Source organism: Gossypium hirsutum, chromosome A13 (genome assembly GCF_007990345.1).
Source record: "Gossypium hirsutum isolate 1008001.06 chromosome A13, Gossypium_hirsutum_v2.1, whole genome shotgun sequence".
Classification (NCBI taxonomy): domain Eukaryota; kingdom Viridiplantae; phylum Streptophyta; class Magnoliopsida; order Malvales; family Malvaceae; genus Gossypium; species Gossypium hirsutum.
Window position 1 is genome coordinate 57,789,707 of NC_053436.1, and position 24,464 is coordinate 57,814,170.

The 24,464-nt window shown below is 32.5% G+C and overlaps 2 long non-coding RNA genes across 2 annotated transcripts; both read right to left on the minus strand.

Annotated features, from left to right (window-relative positions):
- Positions 1–11,036: 11,036 nt before the first annotated feature.
- Positions 11,037–11,864, minus strand: LOC121212419 (uncharacterized). The gene is made up of 2 exons (XR_005907546.1): positions 11,647–11,864; positions 11,037–11,551 (listed from the first exon to the last, which is right to left on the minus strand). It is a non-coding gene; the product is annotated as an uncharacterized lncRNA (long non-coding RNA).
- Positions 11,865–17,485: 5,621 nt separating this feature from the next.
- LOC107943221 (uncharacterized) lies at positions 17,486–22,060 on the minus strand. The gene is made up of 3 exons (XR_001695981.2): positions 21,957–22,060; positions 21,752–21,871; positions 17,486–17,580 (listed from the first exon to the last, which is right to left on the minus strand). It is a non-coding gene; the product is annotated as an uncharacterized lncRNA (long non-coding RNA).
- Between the last annotated feature and the right edge of the window lie 2,404 nt (positions 22,061–24,464).

Consider the following 24,464-nt stretch of genomic DNA (forward strand, 5'->3'; position numbering starts at 1 on the left):
TAACTAATTAAAATCTTGTGCCAATGTAACTAATTCCATGTTAGAGCACATAAATTTGAAACCATATATATTTGAAAACTTTTCCAAAGCAAAATAAAAAAAATACTTTAGTATGATAAAATTTCTTTATATATTTTTTAGAATCTTTAATATTTTTGAAATTTTTATAATTTTACATATAAAATATGTTATTCGAATTATTTGAGTTATTTGAATTATAAAATTCAACTCGAATTGTGAATTTTAAACTCACAACTTGACTGTGTACAAACCAAACCAGTTTAATAAATTTGTTTCATATATTGTAAATAAGTTTACATTTCAGATGTGAAACAAAGTATATAAAAAATTACAAAATTACAAAATAACGTAATCATGGGCATGCCGAATGTGTGCCACAATCGGGTGGGCATCGGGCACGCCTAGGGTTTTGTTGCACTATTGCATTTGGAAACTGCTCGTTGACTTTAGCTTCACCTTGACATGCACGTCGGGGTTGATTGTGGACTTTTCCTTTTTCCTTCGTGATTGGACCTGATCATGTCCTAGCCACCCATCGTGGATCCCCTCGGGTTGAGTCAATGGTTGCGAGGATGACCCACCTCGGTAGAACAACAATGTGTGGGTGTTTGCGACACTATTGGCAGACCACTATATGGTGTTGCCTGACTCGATTGTGGATAGAAGGTGAGAACTGAAGGCAATACCTGATGCATTGGTGTTGTTAGTGGGATCGACATGTAATATGACACGGTGGGTGATGGTCGTGCATAATATGTCCCTAGAGAAGATGTTGATGCAGGGAATGATAAGGCGTGCTATGATGCTTGTGTAAAATAGCTTGCTGCTAGATATGTTAATGCAGGGAATGAGTGTTTGTGCTGTGATGGTTGTAATAAAAAACTCGGTTAGAAGAAAAAATAATGAACCACGCTAATTAGGAGGTTACACGACAATCAGATCCTCTGATCCAGATGAAGCAGATGTCGATCCCGCCGTGTCTCCATCCTCTGACCTAGGATTGATGGACCCTCATCTTGGCCTCCTATGGGGACGTTGCCTACTCTTCTCTGAATCAAACAGTAGATATGACTTGGCGTTATGCCTAAACCAATCTATGTAATCTGGAGACGTTTCCAACTTTGGTGTGAGAAATGGTTCACGTGTTGGCAAGAAATCATACCTACTCTTCCACATTTCGATATACTTCTTGTGGAATGTTGGTCAATCTTCCTCGAGTTTCACTCGTAAGTCGATCTTATGGAGGCTAGAGAGCTCTTGGGGTGGTGGAGGAATACTTTGCATACACCCGAATTGCCACATGACTTGGTCAGATTCGTGCATCTTGACTGTTGCAATAACAACCAATGACACTATGACGTGCCAAATGTTGCGATTGGCCAAAAATTCAGTCGGGACACATCTTGAGTCATCAGATCCACATATGGCATCTGTACAAACTACATTATGAACTTATAATTTTTTGAATGTGCGTAATATTTAATTTCAAATGCTACAATACATATTAAATAACTTTGAAATTGATAAGCTAACCTCCTTTTCAGCTTCTTGATTTAGAGTAGTCGGATATCCTCAAGCTCGGTCGGTATACCGTCATGTCTCGCAGGTTTGTTCCACCTATTCAAATAATATGTTATTTCAAAATACAACAATGAAAAATAAAAACGGTAATGATATTGTGGAATGAATTTTACCATATGACGAGTGGGAATTCATAAGAGTTCCACTCGGGGGCGTAGAAATGATAGTCAATACCATGCCCAGATTGGAGAAGGAGCATGCAATCACTGATTTTGGCTTTATCCGGTATCGTGGCTCGACACATTTCTTGGTATAATATCGTCATCACCCCTGATCCTCAACTAAGTAGTCTCGATTCCTTGAAGTCAGCTAGTAGTAGTAACCACCTCAAATGCACCAGATTGCGAGAGTTATCTAGTATTAGCAATTGAAAGTCTGTAAGAATTATTCCTTTTTTGCGTTACTTGTTGAAGCCTTGATAGTTTGGAAGTTTTTCTCCAACCATTTCATCTTAATTCGACTACCCCTAAACTTGTTTGGCACATTCCCTAGTAGTTGCTCGCATGTTGCACTCCAATCGGCATTAACAACTGGCCCTGTAACGGCATCCCCATCCACCAGTAGATCTAGTTGTAAACTGATGTCCTTGAGTATAATTGTACACTCACCGCAAGGGAGATGGAATGTGCGTGTATTCGGTATCCATCTCTCGATCAAAGCACTGATAAGTGGGGGATCCAATTTATTCCCATCGAGCATGTGAGCCATGTATAAAAAGGTTGTATCTCGCAATTATCCATGAACGACCTCCAGTGCACCTTCACTTAAGTTGTTTATGCACATTTCCAAAATCCGATCTTCAGGCTAAGTATATAAACATAAAAAAATTAATAATCTAAACATTATAATATTTAACTATTTAAATTTAAATAATTTAATAAATTTACTTACCATTTGTAATTGAACACTAGTGATATGCTTGTCATCCAAACGACTAAGTTAATTTACCATTTAAAATTTTATAAGAATAAAATAAAATAAAAAATAATAAAATTTTAAAGAATATTTGAGGATTGAGGATTGAAAATTCGAAATTGAAAATTGGAAATTGGAAATTGAAAATTAAAATTTGGAGATTGAAAATATAAAATTGGAAATTAGGGATTGAAGATTGAGAATTTAGGAAGAAAGAATGTGTATGGAGTATTTGGGTGCAAAGAATGAATGTTTTAGGGGTTTATATAAGAATTTTTATAGCTGTTCGACCCCTATGAGCTGTTGGAAAAGTTACCGTTGGAATAGTACTTTAAAGGAAAACACAACTTGTATGATGTGTTTTTATTCTCTCTCATAAAAACGTGTCCTACGTGGCACGTTTTCTATTTTCTTTCCAAAATCAGCGTAGATCAAATTTTTAAAAAAAATCAACCTAGTTTTTCAAATTTTTTTTCAATATTTTCATATAAATTAACCGTATATATATTATTTATGAACATTTTCTTTTGCACTTATGATGAGAAACAAAACTAGAGCTTATCACATAATTGATTTGCTTTTATTTATATATTGGATTGCATTTTAATTCCTTTACTGAAAAAAATAAGAAAATTAGCCCTTATACGTTAGATGAGTAAACAAAACAACCTCTCTGTTAAAATTGCACCGTTAAATGTTTGTTCCGGTATTTATATATAAGGTACAATAATAAGTTTAGCCCAAGACCTTTACATATTTATTCAATTTGACCCCTACTATTTTATTGGAAATAAATTAGAAAATTTTGAAGCTAAAAAGGCTAAAGGGTAAAAAAAAGTCTTAGTAAAAAATTAAAATGAATCAGTTAAACCCTTTTGAAAATTTAAAATTATTAAAAAATTACTAAATTAGTAAAACAATTTTAAAAAAAAAGATATAAAATTTTTATTAAAAAAATAGCAATACTAACCCAATAAAAGAGTAGGGGCCAATCTTTTTAAAAATCTTATAACTATTAGATTTTAATGGGTTGATATTGTTATTTTCTATTAACATTTTTATTAAAAAATAACAATACCATTAGATTTTATGATTTTTTTATAAATTTTGTTTATATTTTTATGAATTTTTTCAATAATTTTAAAATTTAAAAGGGCTTAATTTTTTTTAAAAAAAATTTGTTACTAATGCCTTTTTAACCCTTTAGCCTTATTAGTTTTAAATTTTTTTTAATTTACTTCCAATAAAATAGTAGGGGAATTGAATAAATGTGTAAAGGTTAAAGGTTAAATTTTTTTTAATATTTTTTGTATATAAACACCAAACTTTAACAGATGGACTATTTTGCTATCTCATCTAATGTCCAGAGACTTATTTACCCATTTTTCAATAGAAGGGTTAAAATGCAATTCAAGGTATAGTACAAGGGTTTTGTGGTGCTTTCACCACTTTTCTTTTCCATGTTTCACCCATCAATACAATTGTCAAAGTAGCTATAACACCCCTAACCCGTATCTATTGCCGAAATAAGGTTACGGAGTATTACTAGACTAATGACTTAAACAATCATACATTTAATATTCATTCCTCATATCCAAACACAAGTCATTCAAATTTAGTCATATAGTTCTTCACACAAGGCCTAAAACAAACATTAGAAGTGGTTCGGGACTAAATCGAGTACTTAAGAGATTTTTAGAAAAATATGGAAAATTTTCAAAGTTCAGGGGACACACGCCTGTGTGGTCAGACCATGTGTCTCACACAGCCAAGAGACACGCCGGTGTCACAGGCTATGTGGACATTCGAAATGGGATCACATGGATGTGTCTCAGCCTGTGTCTGACCCTGTGTAACTCACTGACTTTAGCCACACGGCCAGACCACACGCCCATGTACCAGGTCGTGTACCCTTCGAAATAGCCTCACACGCCTGTGTGTCAGGCCATGTGCTAAGCCGTGTGAAAATTGGAGGGTATACTAACTTGTGCCACATGGCCAAGCCACACGCCCGTGTGCTAGGCCGTGTGAAGCTACTGACTTGGTTTCTAAATAAGTATCAGGGGACACACGGCTGAGACACACGCCTGTGTCTCTGCCCGTGTGGATAAAAATAGGTGATTTTTCAAGCCTTATTTCTCACCCAATGTGGTACCAACCTATACATACCAAACAACATATGACCATATCATCAATAGGCATTCAAACCAATCACAACCAAGTCTGTATCATGCAATTTCATTACCAACAATCCTTAGCTCTTAGGCATCTCAAATGATCATTTTAAAAACATGCCAAATTCACCTCCAAAAACTACCTAAATGGTCAATTACATATATGCATTATCTTGCCTAAATATAACATGTGTAACACCCCTTACCCGCACCCAAGACCGAGACAAAGTACAAGGCGTTCTGGACACATACTTAAACAATTTGGAAAGACGAGTCATAAAATTTCATTTCCAAATTCAAACCAATTGAACAAAATCACATTGTCTCCATTATGGACCTACGAGGTCCAAATCATACATTAAAAACGATCCGGGACAGAACCGAGAACTTGAGAAAATTTTATAAAAATTCCTAGGGTTAAGTCTCACAAGCTCGTGTGGAGGCATTACACACGCTCATGTACTTGAGAGCACGCCCGTGTCCCTTACCCATGTAGAATTATTAAAATTTATTTTACATTTCAAACCTACAGGGGTTTTCACACGGTCGAGCACACGCCCATGTCCCTCACATGGCAGAGCACACGCTCGTGTCCCTCACACGGCCTAGACACGCCCGTGTCCAAAAACCTGGACATTCTGTTTATGATGTCATCATCTATCTAGAGGCACACGCTCGTGTACTAGGCCGTGTCTTCCACACGGTTGAGACACACTATCGTGTCCTCTACACGGTTGAGACATACGGCCGTGTATCTGCCTGTGTGTTTACTATCATGCAAACTGACCTAAAACTTCTAGGTGCAGGGGACACACGACTGAGTGACATGCCCAAAGGGCTGGCCGTGTGTCTACCCGTGTAGACCTTTTTGGAGGCTATTTTCCAAGCCAAGGGTCACCTTCAACATCCATACACATTTATAAATTTCAATGGTGCTTAACATGGCCTAAATATGTCCATAACCCACTTTGGCATAGTCTTTTGCATGTTAACCTCATCTCATTGGTTAAGCACATGCTAGGTTATCCTTTTTGTATTAAGGATTACCACTCCAATAATCACATTTTATACTTGGCTCATTTTATAACTTATTTTCAGTTATGACTTAACCATCTCCAAGTGATTCGGCCATATTACACATATCCATCCATGGTATAACACATTTGGCATCCACAAGAAACATTCACATGTAACCATGCACATTTAGTAGGTTTATAACTTTCATCAAAATGAGCCATACCTCATGGCCATATACAAAATGATGTAAGCTTATCATTCAAGCCCTTACATTGGCTAGCTAAATGACACATATAACAAAAATAACCAAAAATATTATACATTCCATTATAACGAAATAAAAGTTTCTATATACCAAAATAAGACAAGTTGATAGTGTTGACAAAGCTCTGACCGTTTTCCAACCTTCACGAGTCCTCAAGCTCTGAAAAATAAGGGAAAGGAAAGAGGGTTAAGCATTTACATGCTTAGTAAGTCCAGATAACTAGAAAGTAAACTTATCGGTTAATTAGCATACTACCATATTAGGCAATAATTCCAACAAGTATGAAATGGTTTCCCTATGACATGAACTCAATCATCAAGTTAGTCTCATATCAATACATCATGTCATTAGTCTTAGATGAGCTTATCAATTCAGTATTTCCATTCTTTATTTCTCATGTTAATCCCATTGAATTTCTCTAAAATCTCGATGGATAGCCCAATTACCTTCAAGTCATACAAGTGATCATCTTCAGTACGCACTCCCGCGAACCTTACATCTTACGGGGGGATTACCAGTCCAGGCTAAATCCCCCATAGTATCAACTCATAGAGCATTATCGGGATTACCAATCCTCACTAAATCTCTTTCAACAACAATTGCTCTCATAAACTTGGGTCTAAATTGCCAGTCCAGGCTAAATTCAAATCCTCAATCAGATTACCCATCCAGGCTAAATCCTTATTATACCCATATTCTTCGAGAGGCTTATACCCATATTCTCTGGGAGGCTCGATCACTCAAGGAACACCCGTCCGGGCTAGATCCTTTCTATATTGAGATCAGCGGATTACCCGTCCGGGCTAAATCCTTCTCTGCAACACATGCAGGATCTTAAGCCATGTAAGCTATAATTTAACTATCGGATTTCCCTTTTTATTTCAACCGGGACATTTATCATCTTTTCATTTACACTAGCATGTCTTATGGATTATCATGCAATGAATATCTAATTATCATACATTCAAGAACATGCATTTTTAAGTATATTAAGAGTTTACTTCGGGTTATACGAACTTACCTGATAGTTGTTTCGGATTCGTGTCTCGGTTATTACAAAACATTTCGTTTTCTACAGTAAACCTCCGAAATTGGTTCCTCGGGGTCTATATTAATAAAATTAGACTATTAATACATCACATTTTTCATTTTAGGATTAAAACTCACCCCCAGGAAAAATGACCATTTTGCCCCTAACCTTTCGCAATATTTACAATTTAGTCCTAGGGCTCGTATAATGAAATGCATGTAATTTTTTGGCTATCCAAGCCTAACTGAATGTTATTCATACTCATAACAGCCCATTTTTTTCCTTCATTCTATATTTTCCTACCCATTTTCACAACTTTTACAATTTAGTCCTTTAAGCCATTTCCATGAAAAACCACTTAGTAAAAGTTGTTTACCATCTTTTAAACTCTCATATTCCTTCATAAATCACCAAAAAACAAACATCTCATGCATGATTAAATTTCTAAACATGAACCCTAGCATGAGATATGGGTAGAAATAGAAAGAGCATGTTACGAGGATCTCAAAAATACGAAGAACATTAAAAACATGGCTAGGATTGACTTACTATTAAGCTTGAAATGTTGGAAAACCCTAGCTATGGAGACCCTTAGAATTTTGGTAGCATGGAGAAGAAAATGAGCTGATTTTAGCTTGATTTTTCCCTTTTTATTTAGTTTATTACAAATGACCAAAATACCCTTCCTTACTAAACTTCCAAAAATTTCCATGCATGCCCATTTTGTCCAAAAACTTAGAAATTGGGTAAATTACTCTTTAAGAACCTCTAATTAATATCCCAAAGCAATTTCATACAAATGCTTCTAGAACCCAAGTTTTGCACTTTATTCGAATTGGTCCCTAATTTCCAATTGGACACCTTGCACAAAGAATTTCTTCATGAAACTTTACTACATGCTTATTCTCATATCCTAGACCTCATAATAATCATAAAATAATTATTTTAACATTGAATTTGTGGTCTCAAAATCACTATTCTAACAAGGCCCTAATTCGGGATGTTACAACATGCATATCATTTATCAAGTTCACCTGTTAAGTACCAATCTACCAATACACAATCAAAGCATTCCCATAGCAATCATAAATCATACAAGATGAGGCTAACCACACATATATATACATACCAACATATACCAAATCAAGCCACATTAAATGGCTAGTTACATAACAAAACATATAGGTTTCCATTAGCCAAATGACCTATACATGCCATATAACCAAAATATATTAAGTCCAAAAGTACCAAAATGAGAGCTTGATAGTGTGATGCAATCTCCCAAAACTTCTAAACCGAGCGAGCTTCCGAATCACTATAAAACATGGAAAATTAAATAGAGTAAGCAATTAAGCTTAGTAAGTTCATATAGCATAAAACTTAACTTACCATTTAATCACAATTTAAGTAATTAAACATAACATGATACAACTCAATTTGATTCACAAGCCTAACACATATTTATTCACAAAGTTAGACATGAATTCACAAATCTAATAGATTTAATTCTCATATGATTCACGTACATACTTGTATTGATTCATTTCGAATTCATAAACTCTCATAACATCACTGTGCTCGTTGAACCATTTGGAATAATATCAGATTCTCAGGTATCTCATACACTAAATGCCAATACATGGTCGAAACCATCTCTATCTCATATCTCATATAGATGCTCACTCTTGAGCTATTACTGGGTCTGCTCACACAAGCTGATGGTCAAGACATAGCTACACGGTGCTACTTACACAAGCTGACGAGTAATCGCAACACATGCTGAAAAACTCAGCCATCGGTATAACGTACAGGACCAACACCTATAACATGGTAACCCCTAATGACATGTTATTCGTATCCTATCTATTCTTAAGGTTCAAATGGGATCTCATACGTCACCAAATCTTCGTCAAGTATATCTGTGAAATCGTATTCATCAAGAATGCAATATTAAAGCATTTAACACACAATTATGTAATGCTTATTAACATACGAACTTACCTCGAATTAATACAGAGAAAATCCACCGATCAATCCACTACTTTGTTTTCCTTCCGATCTAATTTCGAACGTGGCTTTTCTTGATCTATATAATCAAATTTAACCACTTTAAAATTTATTCTATTCAATTCAATCCAATTTCATATTATGGCAAAATTACCATTTTGTCCCTAAGCATTTGACTACTTTACAATTTAGTCCCTAGCTCATAAAAATGAAAATTCATGCAATTAAATCCACACCCATGCTAGCCGAATTCTATATAGACTCATAGCAGCCCATACATTTCATTATTTCACACATTTACCACATAATTTTCACATTTCACAAATAAATCCCTATTTGACGTTTTCAACCAAAATCACTTTACAAAACTTGTTTAACTATCACTAAATTTTCATTTTCATCCATCAAACATAAAAAACAACTTACACACATTCATGGAAAAACTCTATACTTTTAACAATTTCACAAATTAGTCCCTGGCCTAGGTAAGTTAACTACAACGACTCCAAAAACATAGAAATCATTAAAAACGGGAGTAAAATACATACCATGCACTCAAAACTCCATGGCCGAACCTAGAAAGCTTCCATGGCTTCTTTTACTTTGTATTTTCGTTTGAAGAAAGAGTTAAAGATGATAACTTGGTTTTGTTTTATTTAATTTATCATTTATTTACCATTTTACTATTATAACCTTTAAAAACATTCATAATTTCACTTATACCAAAACATCACATTCCACTGTCAACATTAATGGGCTAATTACCATATAAGGACCTCTATTTAAAGTTCTATAGCTATTAGACACCTTTAGCTATTAGAACTTGACTTTTACACTTTACGCGATTTAGTCTGTTTTATCAAATTAAGCATGCAAACGATAAAATTTCTTAACAAAATTTTTATGTAACTCTACTATCATGCTGTAGACTTTAAAATAATAATAAAATAAATATTTTCACTTCGTATTTATGGTCCCAAAACCATTATTCCGATTTCACGGGCTGTTATAGTAGCGATGAGCGCTTAATGGAATCGAGTAAAAAAAATTGAGTTAATCAAAGTTAACGAGTCTCATTTTATCATCCTAACTCGATTTAAACTTTTTTGAATCAAGTTGAGTAAAATGAAATTCGATTCTTATTAAATCGAATGGAATTATTCGAGTTAACTTAAAAAAAATTAAAACATGTCAAATTAAAATCTTGTTACAATATAACTAATTCTATTTTAAAGCATATAAATTTGAAACCATAAATATTTTTAAACTCTTTTAAAGCAAAATAAGAAAAAAATATTTTAGTATGATAAACTTGAATAATTAATTTATTATTTCAGTCCTATATATTATTATTTTAGAATTTTTAAATTTTTTATATATTATATACATTTTTAATATTTTTAAAAAATTATAATTTTTTTAAAAATATAAAATTTGTAAGTTTCATAAATATTTTGATTTTTTTTATAATTTTTGTTAAAAAAATAGATTTGCTTGTTTTCAAAATTAATAAAGATGTATTTTACTCACCTTTAGGGCTAGTTTGGATGGGCGGTGTGTTTACCTCCGGTGAGGTTAAAAACAGCGGTGGCGGTGAGATTAGTTACTGTAGCGGTGAGATTGAGTACTGTAGCGGTGAGATTAGAAACAATGGTGGAGTGTGTGTTTGGATTCAAACGCAGCTGTAGCGGTGAGGTGAAAATGAAAAATGACTATTAAGGACATCAAATTAGAATTGATATATAATAGAAGTTATTTAAATTATTTTACTTTTTTAAAATTATTAAAATATGCAAATTCATTTAATAAAATATTAAAATGTATCTTCCAATATTTTAATGAATTATATAATTAATTTAAATTATTTATTAGATAAAATGATAATTATTTTTAATTTTTTTATAGTTATAATTAAATATTTTTTATAACAATGATAAATATTATTTTCACAAATAATAACATTATACTTGGATCTAATTTTGAAGTATCTAAACGGATGATTTTTAATAAAAAAAATATAGTAACATAAGACATAACAAGTTTCATTATTACTAGAAATTAGGTTATGATACAAAATGTGTTTACAAATATTGATTCATTAAACTAGTTGCAATGGTTTCCCTTAACATTGTGATTTCAAGGTCACTTTCTCTGCTAGAAGAACTCGATTCACCTCTGTCAAACTGGCTTGAAGAGATTGGCATGTCCGGTATATTCTCAAATTCTCGAAAATCCTCATCATTTGACCAAGCATGTCTTCGAATGTAATTATGCAAAACCATTGTTGCAATAACTATTAAAACTTGCTTGTCGAATGAATAACTTGGAATATCTCTTAATATTGGCCATTTTTTTTCCACACTCCGAATGTTCGTTCAATCACAGAGCGTAACGAAGAATGGGCATGATTAAAGATTTCTTTTTTTCCAGATAATTGATGATTACCTCGACAAAAATCAGGTAAATGATATCGTTCCCCCCTATATGGACCTAGAAAACCTGCCATTTGTGGATATCCGGAATCCACAAGATAATATTTTCCTGCAAAAAAAGTAAAACATAATATCAAGTTTAAAAATAAATTAAAAATTTTAATATTTTTTATGTAAAAAGTAATTAAAAAATTAAAGTTCGACCTGGTGGAGGGTGTGGAAACTTCAACTCTTGCTTTCTAAGTGCTTGCAAAAAAATTCTACTATCATGTGCTGTTCCTTCCCAACCAGGAAATGCAAAAATAAAGCACATGTTGAAGTCACAAGCTGCCATAATATTTTGAGTTGGTTCACCTTTCCGTCCGATATAAGGTATTTGAGAAGAAGGCGAAATGCATGCTTTTATGTGTGTTCCATCTATGGCCCCAATACAATCCTTTAAAATAAATACAAGTAATGAGATAAAAGTTAGAAATAATTTATGTTTTAAAAATATAAAGATTGTGTAAATTTTACCTTAAAGTGAGGCCAATATCTTGTATCATGTCGAATATGGTTCGGTACTTCCTCGAATTGACCTTCAATGGGTTTAATCGTGTCTATTCCCATTCGAGCAAATATATGCAACATATCAGTAAAAATTCGACTAATAGTTTCCCCAGATCGTTGAAATCGCTCTGTTGCATTTGAATTTGATTCTCTATTTCCAAGAATGTACAATGATAATGCTAACTTCTCCATCGCCGATACTTTCCCATTCTTTAAGCCATAATTTGTTTGCAAATCATGCAACAATCTGTGAAATATATTTTTTGGCATCCTAAAACTAATCATGCAACGATCATCGTGCCCATTTAATACTTCGTCCACCCACATTTGGCCAGTATAATTTGAATCCATACGCGGTTGCATAGTGAAATAAGTTTCATGGTGTACCAATACACTGCTTAACACATATTCTTCCTCATTATGATAATTGTTGTGCTCAACTTGGGTAACAATTGTAGCTATTCTTCGTTGAGCTTCTTCACTTAATTCAGAGGTATCATAATTCATATCAAAACTATTATACATATTGTTAAATTCATCCATAACCTGAAAAAGTAATCAAATGAAAATAAATCCTTTAAAATCTCGTGACATTCTATACAACACAAAAACTTGATTAAAAGCATAACATAAAAATACCAAACATAAAAAGTAGCATACATTAGTTTTACATATAAAAAAGTAGTATAGTTATATTACAATAATATTTCTAAGGAGCTGATGGTGGAGGTGGTTGATGGTATGGTTGGAAGGGAAATGAGGATGTTGCTACCAAGGATGAAAATGATGCAATTGGATTTTGTTCAGCATACTCACGTCGAAGCCACCAAACCCTATGTAACACCCCGAACCCGAGACCGACACCGGAGTCGAACACGAGGTGTTAACAGACTTTAAATCCCTTATAAAAATATTTCCCAGACGCTGCCCAATCTGCGTACTAGTCGCTTTAAAAATCATATCTTGAGTTTCAAAACTCGAAAATCAGTTTCGTGATTTTTCCCTAAAACTAGACTCATATGCCCATCTACATATTTTTTTCTAGAATTTTTGGTCAGGCCAATTAGTACAGTTTATTAGTCAAATTCCCCCATGTTACAGGGATCGACTACACTGACCTTTGCGCATTACGACTTGGATATCTCCCTGCACAGAGCTTCAATACTGATGCCGTTTGTTTCTATGGAAACTAGACTCAGAGAGGAATCTATACATATATGGTATGACTCCTAATTATCTCTGGTTAATTTATAATTAATTTCCAAAGTCGGAACAGGGAATCCAGAAACCGTTCTGCCCTGTCTCACGAGAACCTGAATATCTCTTAACATACTGTCCATATGATCATTTCGTTACTTTCCTATGAAAATAGATTCATCAGGGTTCGTTTACATAATTTATTCACTATTTAATTCCATTCCTACTATTTTTAGTGATTTTCCAAATCTACATCACTGCTGCTGTCAGCATCTGCCTTTAAGGTAGACTTTACCTATTTCATAGTTTCCATGATTCAACTAGCCCTTTTAGCATGAGTAGCACAAATGATGATGGTGATTAACCATTCCCATGGCCAATCCTTGTCAAGCATATTCACACTAAATGATTATAACATTATACTCAAACATATATAAGCCATTTTCGCATGGCTAACCAAAATTATACAAGTCCAAAGGGTCCATGACCCACAACAAACGGGTAGTCCTATACATGCCATATCCAGAGTTCAACTAAAAGAGTACCAAAAGAGCTTTGATAGTGTGGATGACTTCGACTTCGATGATCCCGAATCCGATAGCTAACGAACAATATCTATAAAACAGAGAGCCAAAGCAACGGGGTAAGCATTTTAAAGCTTAGTAAGTTTCAAGTAATGAAATCGGCTTTGACTAAAGTATTGCATTCACATAGCTAAATAAATCACTTTATTAATTCACATTCTCATAAGCATACTTACTTCACACTTCATCAACATATACACACACAAGGTATCAACCTATCTAAAAGCCGAAAATTCGTTAGTCGATTGAACGAATATTATTTAAAACGAATTGACTTTTTTTTTTTTCGAAGCACATGCAAACATACCTTATCGTTTGGGTTTATCGAGCGTATTAATTGAATTTATTGCAGCACAAAACGCTCACATTCAAACCCAAGTTTCTTCGGAATTTAGCCGGTTATAACCACAAGCTCAATTGCCTTCGGGTCTTAACCCAGGTATAGCAACTCGCACGAATGCCTTCGGGTCTTAACCCGGATATATCAATTCGCACAAATGCCTTCGGGTCTTAGCCCGGATATATCAATTCGCACAAATGCCTTCAGGTCTTAGCCCGGATATATCAATTCGCACAAATGCCTTCAGGTCTTAGCCCGGATATATCAATTCGCACAAATGCCTTCAGGTCTTAGCCCGGATATATCAATTCGCACAAATGCCTTCGGGTCTTAGCCCGGATATCATTCAAATGCTCATGCACACATATATCAACAATCATGACACATCCATATTTCACTTTCGTTACTAAGGCTCAAACACAAAGCATTTATTAAACCTTTCCAATTTCAGCTCAATAGCCACACACAAAGAGCATGATTTCAATTGGCTTTATAACATAGTCTCTATGCACATTCGACTATCCATCATAGTATGACTAATCATTTCAATATAATTCAAGTAGGGTCATTACTCGAAGACTTACCTCGGATGTTGTCGAACGACTTCAATGGCTATTCAATTACTTTTTCCTTCCCTTTATCGGATTTAGTTCCCCTTTGCTCTTGAGCTTAAGTTCAACAAATTTTAAAATAGTCATTAATCGACTATTCAAGTATTACTTTCAGAATAATATATATATTGATTTGACTTTCACACACATAGATTATAATAAGCTTTATAAAAATCAATAAATAATTCATTAGCAAATTTTCAATAATGTTTACAACAAAATCACATATTCACTACGAGCTGTTTTCCTGAGCAGCAGTCACTAAATTATTTATAACTGGAGCTACAAAACTCCAAATCACTTGCCGTTAATATTTCCTGAATATAGACTCGTACATCTTTCATCCATAAAATTTTCAGAATTTTAGGCTTGGCCAATCAATACCAGATTTTTCTTAAAGTTTCCCCTGTTTCACTGTTTGACTAATCTGACCACTCTTCACTACGAATCAAATTTCTCATTTTACAGAATTCAAAATGTGTTGTATTTGATTTCATTTGAAACTAGACTCATTAAGGAGTCTAAGCATATAAATTTTATCTTATAACCATTTTTGTACAATTTATAATGATTTTCTAAAAACAGAACAGAGGATTACAGTGTCATTCTGCGCTGTCTCACACAACTTTAAGTATCTCATTATCGGAAATTCCTTTGCTTACACGGTTTCTTTTATAAGAAACTAGACTCATTAAGCTTTAATTTCATGTCTCATTCATCCTCTAATTCAAATCCATAAATTTATGGTGATTTTCTAAAGTCACGTTACTGCTGCTGTCCCCAAGCAGATTATTACCATATCAAACACTAACATTTGCATTTCACCTTACTAGCTAGCTTAGCAAACCTTAATTTACTACTTCATGCCAAACCAAAGATCACATTCGGCACTTTCATCCACCATTCCACCAAGCATGTAATATTCAAACACAACCAAACTCACATTCGGCCCTAGCTCATAACAAGGTAGCCGATTCTTTTTCCTTAGTGTCTAATGCTCACCTATGATTCTTTTTATAGTTCAAACACTCCTCTATCATCATTCACCTAACTTTAACATGAAACAACAAACTCACCATTTCTCATCCAAATAACATGAACAACAACCATTTCTTGAACATTTTCTCATGACCGATTGCTCATGTTACCAACAAGATTCAAGATTTGAACATGGGCTAACTAAGGGACTTAGTAACTAGCTTAATACATTCAAAAATTTCCAAAAGCTACCATGCATTACATAGCTTATTCAAGACTAGAAGGAGTGGCCGGATGTTTTACTTCCCCTTCCCCCTTCTTCTTAGCATTTTCGGCCAAGGATGAAGATGAAAAAGGATGAACACATTTTTTTCTCCTTTCTTTTCTTTAGCTCACGGCTAGCAAGAACATGAATGATGATCTTTTTTTTTTTTCATTACTTTTCTTTTATTCTCTCTTTTATTTATTTTATTACTAACATTTTATGACACAAAATAACATATTTTATTTGTGCCATACTTATGCCATAATTTCAATATAATAAAAAAAATTGCACAAATGCTTATCATGCCCATCATGGCCGGCCACTAGGTTTTAAGGTGGGAAATTTTACATGCAAATCCACCTATTTCATACTATAAGTTATTTGGCCACTATAAATTAGCCCATAGCATTTGCAAAAATTTTCACATGAGTCATTTTTCATAATTTCACTCACAATTGGCAAAATCAAAGCATGAAATTTTCACACATGCACTTTCACATGAAATAAACAAGAATATAACATCTAATTATTTTTGTGACTCGGTTTAGTGGTCCCGAAACCACTTTCCGACTAGGGTCAATTTAGGGCTGTCACACCCTATCATCTGGATCTAAGTTCAAAAACATTTCTTGTTTCACCGGTATTTGGAACATTTTGGTGGCAAAATAGTACAATTCATCTCTTTTTGGAATTTCATCTCCCAAAGCACGCAAAGCATCCATTGCATTTGAAATAGTATATTGAGAGTGAGGAAAAATAATTTCATTCACTGACTTCCTTGGACTAGCCATACTCTCACACAATTTCTCAATCTGAGTAGTTAATGTATTTCTTGATGATTTTCTACTTGAACTTGATTTTTTCCCTTACCGTGTACAGCCCCAAGTGTTTGCTTTCTTCGATTAGGGATTTCATGAGAAGGGTTTGATGGTACCTCATCAGGGGGAATACCTTCATTCACGTTACTATGTTCATCTGAATCACCAAATCCCTCATTAGGTGCATCATCTCCCATAGGAACCCCACTTGGAAGAACACTAGACGAAGGTGCCCATGCGTTCTCTCCGGTGGCTACAATGCCACCAAACATTTGCCACATTAACTCATTCAATCGTGGCTCAATTCCTTTCTTCTTAAATCCTTTAAAATCAGGATTTTCCTACATAAAATGCTAAATATTAAATGTTATACTAAGATTTTTATAATTGTAAATTATTAATTTCAATAAACTTTATGCATTAAAATAATGATAAAGTGAACACTAACCTGTATTTTTGTAGCCCACCATTCTTCGGTAGCATCGACCGTCTTTTTAGTTGGACACCATCCAATACCTGTAGATTCCTTAAGCAACTCCCTCCATAACCTCCATTCCTTTTTTAATGTATCCCACTTATTTTTCAATTGAGGTTTTCCATAATTTTTTTGTGTTTTTGCTTGAAAAAGAGTAATGACATTTTCCCATCCTTTTGAGTTTAGATGAGTTGTCGGTCTATTACCAGCATTGACTTCATTCACACAAAGTTCACAAAATATCAATGTCAGCTCATCATCCCAAACAGCTTTTGTTGCTAAGCTACTATCTCCTTCCACAAAATTTCGTGTCTTTACCATCTATTGTCATTGATATAATTCAGTCAATGTGCTAGCATTCACCAAGAAGCATAGAGCAAATATATAGTCTATAAGTTATATTAGACGTCTCCCAATGCTAATCTTTATCTAGCCACACCCAAAAAAAACTGGCACCTTAATTGGAAAAAAAAACTGTTGTAGTTTCTTTCTGGATTTCTCTTATTTGATTGTCTATAAATAGATACATGTGTTGTTATGGCTTTTATAGCCGAATATATTACATAATATTCATTTTTATTTTCCCTGTATTTTTGGGCTTGTAAGATGGACTTATTTATTTTTTAATTTATCTGTTTTGTTTGTTTTTCTCTGGGCCGAATAAAATTGGCCTGTTACATAAGACAAATAATGTTATATTAGTTCGAATCCTCTAATTTTGATTGAATTAATAAAGTTAGAAATTTGAGAATTTTAAAATCTTAAGTTCGAATCCTTTAATTTTGATTGAATTAATAAGGTTAGAAATTTGAGAATTTTAAAATCTTAAGTTCGAATCCTCTAATTTAAATACTATATATGTGGCTCACTACTAGAATTATTTGGGACAGATAGTGGCCTTAATCTCTCTTGGCTAAACGGGAGAATTTAGACCATTTTATAATACGAGAAAAATGCAGACATACATTACAATAGTTAGGTATAAAATAAAGAATAGCTAATACAGTTTTACACTTGAAAAAGAAAGATAGTAAAAACTTTTGTAAAAAAATAAGATCTTTTCAAAATAAACAAAAAATTACATAAGCAGAAAATTTTATCTCTTTATCAAAGATAAGTTATAAGAATGGCTAAATATTATCAATCAAATTAATTTATTTTGACTCATTTACTAACACATGAGTAAATAATAATAATACTCTTATTAGATGGAGCATGAATTTAAGTTTTTTATTTTTAGAACTTTTTGTTAGATGAGACAATTATACTTTTACCCTTCTAAAAATTAATAATTTAAATTTAACTTTCATAATGTAGAATTTTCAACATTAATCCTTGACTTCGCCTAAATGGATTTTTTACTCTAGCTTTGTATAAATGAACCTATCCAAGTTTATTTGAATTTAAATTTGTAGTTGTAATTATATTTTGTATTAATTTGGTTGTAGTTATAATTATTTATTGCATTTGTAAGTTTCTTAGAAATAAAATGATTCGAAATAAGATGATTGGGGAAATTTGGGTCAAAATTGAGGAAAAAGCAGTGAAGATAATCCTGGGAAGTGAATGGGAAACTTCCCAATCCAGGTGTTGAATGCAACAGTTTTTTCCTTTGAAATGAACGACCGAAAGAGTGAGCTCTTTTTTTTCCTTCTTGTTGTTGATTTAATTTGTGCTTTCTTTGCTTCTTTTCATTTGGTTAACGAATCTCTGAATCTTTTCATTTGATTTAATTTGTGCTTTCTTCGCTTTTTTTTATTTGGTTTGATTTATCCTCTCCCTCTCTCTTTGTCTCACACATATGCACATCAACAGACGCAATTGTGTGTTCATCTCTTGTTTTCATTATAATTTATTGCATTTGTAAGTTTCTTAGAAATAAGAGGATTGGGGAAATTTGGGTCAAAATTGAGGAAAAAGCAGTGAAGATAATCCTGGGAAGTGAATGGGAAACTTCTCAATCCAGGTGTTGAATGCAACAGTTTTTTCCTTTGAAACGAACGACCGAAAAAGTGAGCTCTTTTTTTTCCTTCTTGTTGTTGATTTAATTTGTGCTTTCTTTGCTTCTTTTCATTTGGTTAACGAATCTCTGAATCTTTTCATTTGATTTAATTTGTGCTTTCTTCGCTTTTTTTCATTTGGTTTGATTTATCCTCTCCCTCTCTCTTTGTCTCACACATATGCACATCAACAGACGCAATTGTGTGTTCATCTCTTGTTCTCATTATAATTTATTGCTATTGAATGTAGGGAACAATTTCGTTTGGTGTTGGCTTCTTTTTTGTTGTCATCGGATGGCCTATCATTGGCATGGTATTGGAGGCATATGGGTTTATTGTGCTCTTTAGGTTTGAATTTTTCATTCCCTTGATTTAATAAAAATGCTTGGCTTCTATTAATTTTGCTCTTTAGGCATATGGGTTTATTGTACTCTCGGCTATACACACTCCCAACCCTCCGTCAACCACAATACACATTGCATCGCCATTTTTGTATGGACATGTAAGCTGCACGGTCCAGATTATGCTAATTATAGTTGTTTTAATTATGCTTGTGGAATGATTTTCGATATGGTGGTTGGATTTGTTTTGGCAAGTTCTTTTATTTGGTTTCTAGTAGAATTTGGTAGTGAATAGAAGTACATGAGGAATATGAGTCAGCTAATGAAGAAAATACTTATGTCTCTAATCCTGTTACAGCAAAAAAAAAATGGAATAGAGAAGGATGTAACAGAGTAGCAGACTTTGATTGAAAGATTTGTCCTGAAAATTGAAAATTTCTGTAAGGGGAGCTCCTCTGACATCTTTGCCTAAAAGGGGGAGAAGTAGCAGCAAATGTTCAAAATGAGGATGGTGATTGTTAATGATTGTTGCTTTATGCTTTGCCAGAGTCGATCTGGTGTAGCAAACGGTAGATACGATAGATGTTGATTTGTTGCTTATCTCGTGTTCTCTTTATGCTACTTTTTGTGGTTTTTGTTGATACTAGATGGGACTTGTGTGGATTATTTGTCATGCTCTATATTTCTTGAAATTACTTTGGAAAGTGTGTGTATGCTTGGTGGACAATGTGATGACCAATCATATTGACAAGGGAAGTGTATGGTCGAGCATGGTTCTATTTCTTAGGGGGAGATATATTCTAGTTTTCGTTGATTTGTTCAGATTGTGTGTTAATTATTTGTTGTTGATCTTGTCAAAATGTCAAAGAGGGAGATTATTAGAACTTTGATTGCTTCTCTTGTTCCATTTCATATTCGAACAACATATAGAATAACAATTTTGTATAGTCAAAGTTTTAGTGTTGGCATGTTTGACTTTTAAATTACATGGCTTTTGCTTTAATTTTATTTAGCAGCAAATGAGGAGGTATGGACGTTGAAGATGGAATTAATGAGATTATCTTTTAGTCTATTGACTTGGCAGTGGTTTTTGGCCAACACTGGCAATGTTTTTGCAGAGGATACCTATTGTTGGTTGGTTGTTCCAGCAACCATATATTAGATCGGTATGTTTTGTTTCTAAGTTAAGTACTTTTGTTTTTAACTTGTAAACTTCTGCTATACATGCATGCTTCTGAAGTATTATTTTGTTATTTCTTGGTTGGTTGTTTACTTGATTGAATCAGTTTGAACTTTTAACAGCTTCCTAGAATAGCCCTAAATTTTGAAATATGAGCAATGGTCTTTGGTGATCTCAGATTATGAAAGAAAGCCAAAAAGTAATCTAAAACTAAGTTCTTATTGAATATTTTTGACTAGCTGAAAGAAGTTTGGTCTGAAGCCATTTTATTTTGCATTCAACATGTCAGCAACTGAATCAGCATCCATTCTTCTTGCTGCAAGTAGTGCTCGAGAGGCAAAGGGCTTGCTTGAAATGGCAAGAGGAACAGTTTCAGCAACAGCAACAACAGCAAAGCTATTTCAGTGAGTTAAGTTGTGGGGTGTTTTCGAGCCAAACCAACCACAGTTTAGCTGAGAAAGTGAGTATGAATTTGCATGTTTTTTTTTGTTGTTGGCATGTTACTCGGTAATATGGATGGTATTATTACTGATTTGTTTTCTTATTTTATCAGGTCTCTTTCATTAGATAATAATGTTTTAATTATGTTGATTTATATAGGTTGGAAAGGAGAAAATCAGTGAAAGAATGAAGTATCTGCAAGATTTATACCAGGATGTAACAAAATCACAGGCAAAGTTGGTATGCTTGATGAAATCATCAATTATGTTCAATCTCTTTAACGGCAAGTAGAGGTAAAAAAATAATGGAGAAAGAACATATGGATTTGTGTATGAACACAAAAATTCTTTTTCATTTCTACTAATTACTTAACTGCTTTAAGATTTTGTCCTCCATGTGAGGACATATTTATTTGTTTTTATTTTCTTAGCTAAGAAGAAGATGAGAACAAGATGAGAAGGAAAAACAGAAACTACTTTGATACAATTCAAACACATATATAGAGTAGAAAAAGAAGAGTTTTGACTTACCAGAGCAAAGTTGAGAACAAGATATGAGTCGAAAAATAGAGCTTCTTTGAGTCTGCTGTGAGTGTCTTTGAGTCTGCTGTGAGTGTCAATTGAAGAGCAGGAGTTGAAGAGCAGGGTTTTCTGCAGATTCGGGAAGATATTAATCTAATTTTCAAGGATAAAATGGTAAAATAATAAATAAAGTAAGGGTGTTTTTGTCTGCTACAGTGCCAACAGCTTAAGAAATTCATCCACTGCTGCTGATTCCTCCAGCTGAAAATCAGCTGACCAGTGTGGTAGGAAAGAAATCTCACTGCACTGATAGTCCAAACAAACAACGCTGCAGTGAATTTGGTAGCAAATTTTTATTATAAACGCACCTCACTGGCGGTAAAATTGAAACCAAAGGGGCCCTTAGTCAAAACCCAAAGATAGAGGGTAAAAATATTTCCGTTGCCGGGACTTAAACCTGGATCTCTAGGTGAGAGCCGAATATCCTAACCAACTAAACTACAACGGAGTCTGGAAATCTCTCACACGTTTTCTTATTTTTCGAATATTCAAATAAGAAACGTTTTTACAAGGTTTTTACCCAAAACCTTTTACTCATATTCATAAAATCATGATTTTACAATCAATACTTGTATTAAATATTAACTTAATAAATAACATATTAAAAATATAATAAAACTTGACTTTTCAAAATCCTTTCCTCTTCTGCCAATCTCTTACTGGTTTGGCCTTCCTGTGAGCGGCCGCCCGACCCTCACATCTCTGACCGCAGTTGTTGGTCTTTTCTTTTTGTCGTTCTCTTCGGAAAAATAACTCAAGTCCCTACCACCCCTTTTGTTCTGACTTTCCGTCGACAGAGGTTTTGTTTTCTCGCCAGTGGACCGCCTCTAGTCCACTCGGCTTATGTTTTGTTTGTTTCAACAGGTCCTCCATGCATGGTGGATCACCGCTGACGTTTGGCCTCGAAGGCTTGCGCATGTAAACATCGATCAAGCTGCACCAGATCCTCGAAGGTATAAAATTGACATTATATAATTAAGGTTAAATAATTAAGTTATTTAGGAATGTTAAAGAAATTTTATGTTTAAGTTGGTATGTATATTTTAATTGTTTTGAAATTGTTATATTTAATTTGTTTGAATTCTTAATTAATTAATTAATTAATTAATTAATTTGTATTTGTTTATTTTTAATTATTAATAAATTTTATTTAAAATTAATTAATTATTTGATTTTATATTATTTTATGGATTTTAATTTTGATTTTTACATATTTGAATATTCGACAATTGAAAATACTAAATTTAGAATTTTTTAGTTAATAATACTCAAATAATTTAACTGTTTATATTTATAGATTCAAATATGAATAATCTAAAAATTAAATATATTTGAACCATAATCGCTGCATATTTTTTTTCATGTTCATATATATATTTTTGTGAGAATTCACTTTGAGACTCCTTAGTAAGCCAACAAATATTTCAGTTACGTTTGAATATATATGTAGAAGACCCAACATGAATCCGGTCTATTATTGATTATATTTCAATTACGTTGAGTATATGTTTCTTTACCTCAAATCCTTATCTATTGTTAGTTATATGTCTAGCTCATATTCCCCTACTTATTAGAGTTGGTAAAATAGTTCTTAGTTTGAAAATTTGTTCGTAACTATTCGAGTTAAAAAAAAATTGAGCCTGAAATTGATTTGATCTAAGCTCAAAATAAATCCAATTCAAAATGTAAATTTATAACTAAATAGTCATTAATAATTAATATAATTTAATTGACGTTATTTAAATTTAAATAAATAAATATAAATAAATGATAATTGTTTATTTTTTGAAAATATGTTCATAAGCATTCTATATTTATATTAAAATTTTATTAAAATGAAAAGTAATTAATAATATTTTTATGTTAAATTATAATGTGAAATGTTTTTTAAAAATTATTTAATATAAAATATTTTTAATACTATAATTATATATGTAAAATAAATATATAAAATTAATAATTATTAAAATCCATAAAATTAAAATTTAATGATAATATAATAATATATTCTATAACTATTATTATAAAATATATTATAACAATATATATAGTATTACATGATATTATAATGTTTAATCATTGATGCCTATATATAAACTATTAATATATTATATGATATTATATAGTATTATATAATATAGTAGGAGAGCTAACTTTTAAAGGTACAAAATATATAAGGACTTAGAACATATTTAAACCAGTATAATAATAAACAATAATGCATAATAATTAATATATTTTATAAATATTAATATACATATATATATAACTATTATTATATTATAAATTATAATAAAAGATATACTATCAATAGTTATGTGTAATTTAATATATTAAAATACATTTTTTATAATTACAACTAGCAATACATAAAATATTATTAAAAAAATTAACATCTTAATAAGATATTATTTTTATTAAATTAAAATTTGAATAAGACTTCAATTTTTACAAAATTGGTAATTAGGGTATAATTAGTTTATTTTGAGTTTTAGTGATAATGAGTTTGTTATTTAGGTTATTTAGGTTATTTAGGTTTGAGTTAGCTTAATATATTTGAGTTTTGAAATAAATATTTTAGAATATAAATATTAGGTTTATAAATTTAATAAGGAAAATAAAAAGTTATTCAATTGTCAATATAATATAATAACAAATAATA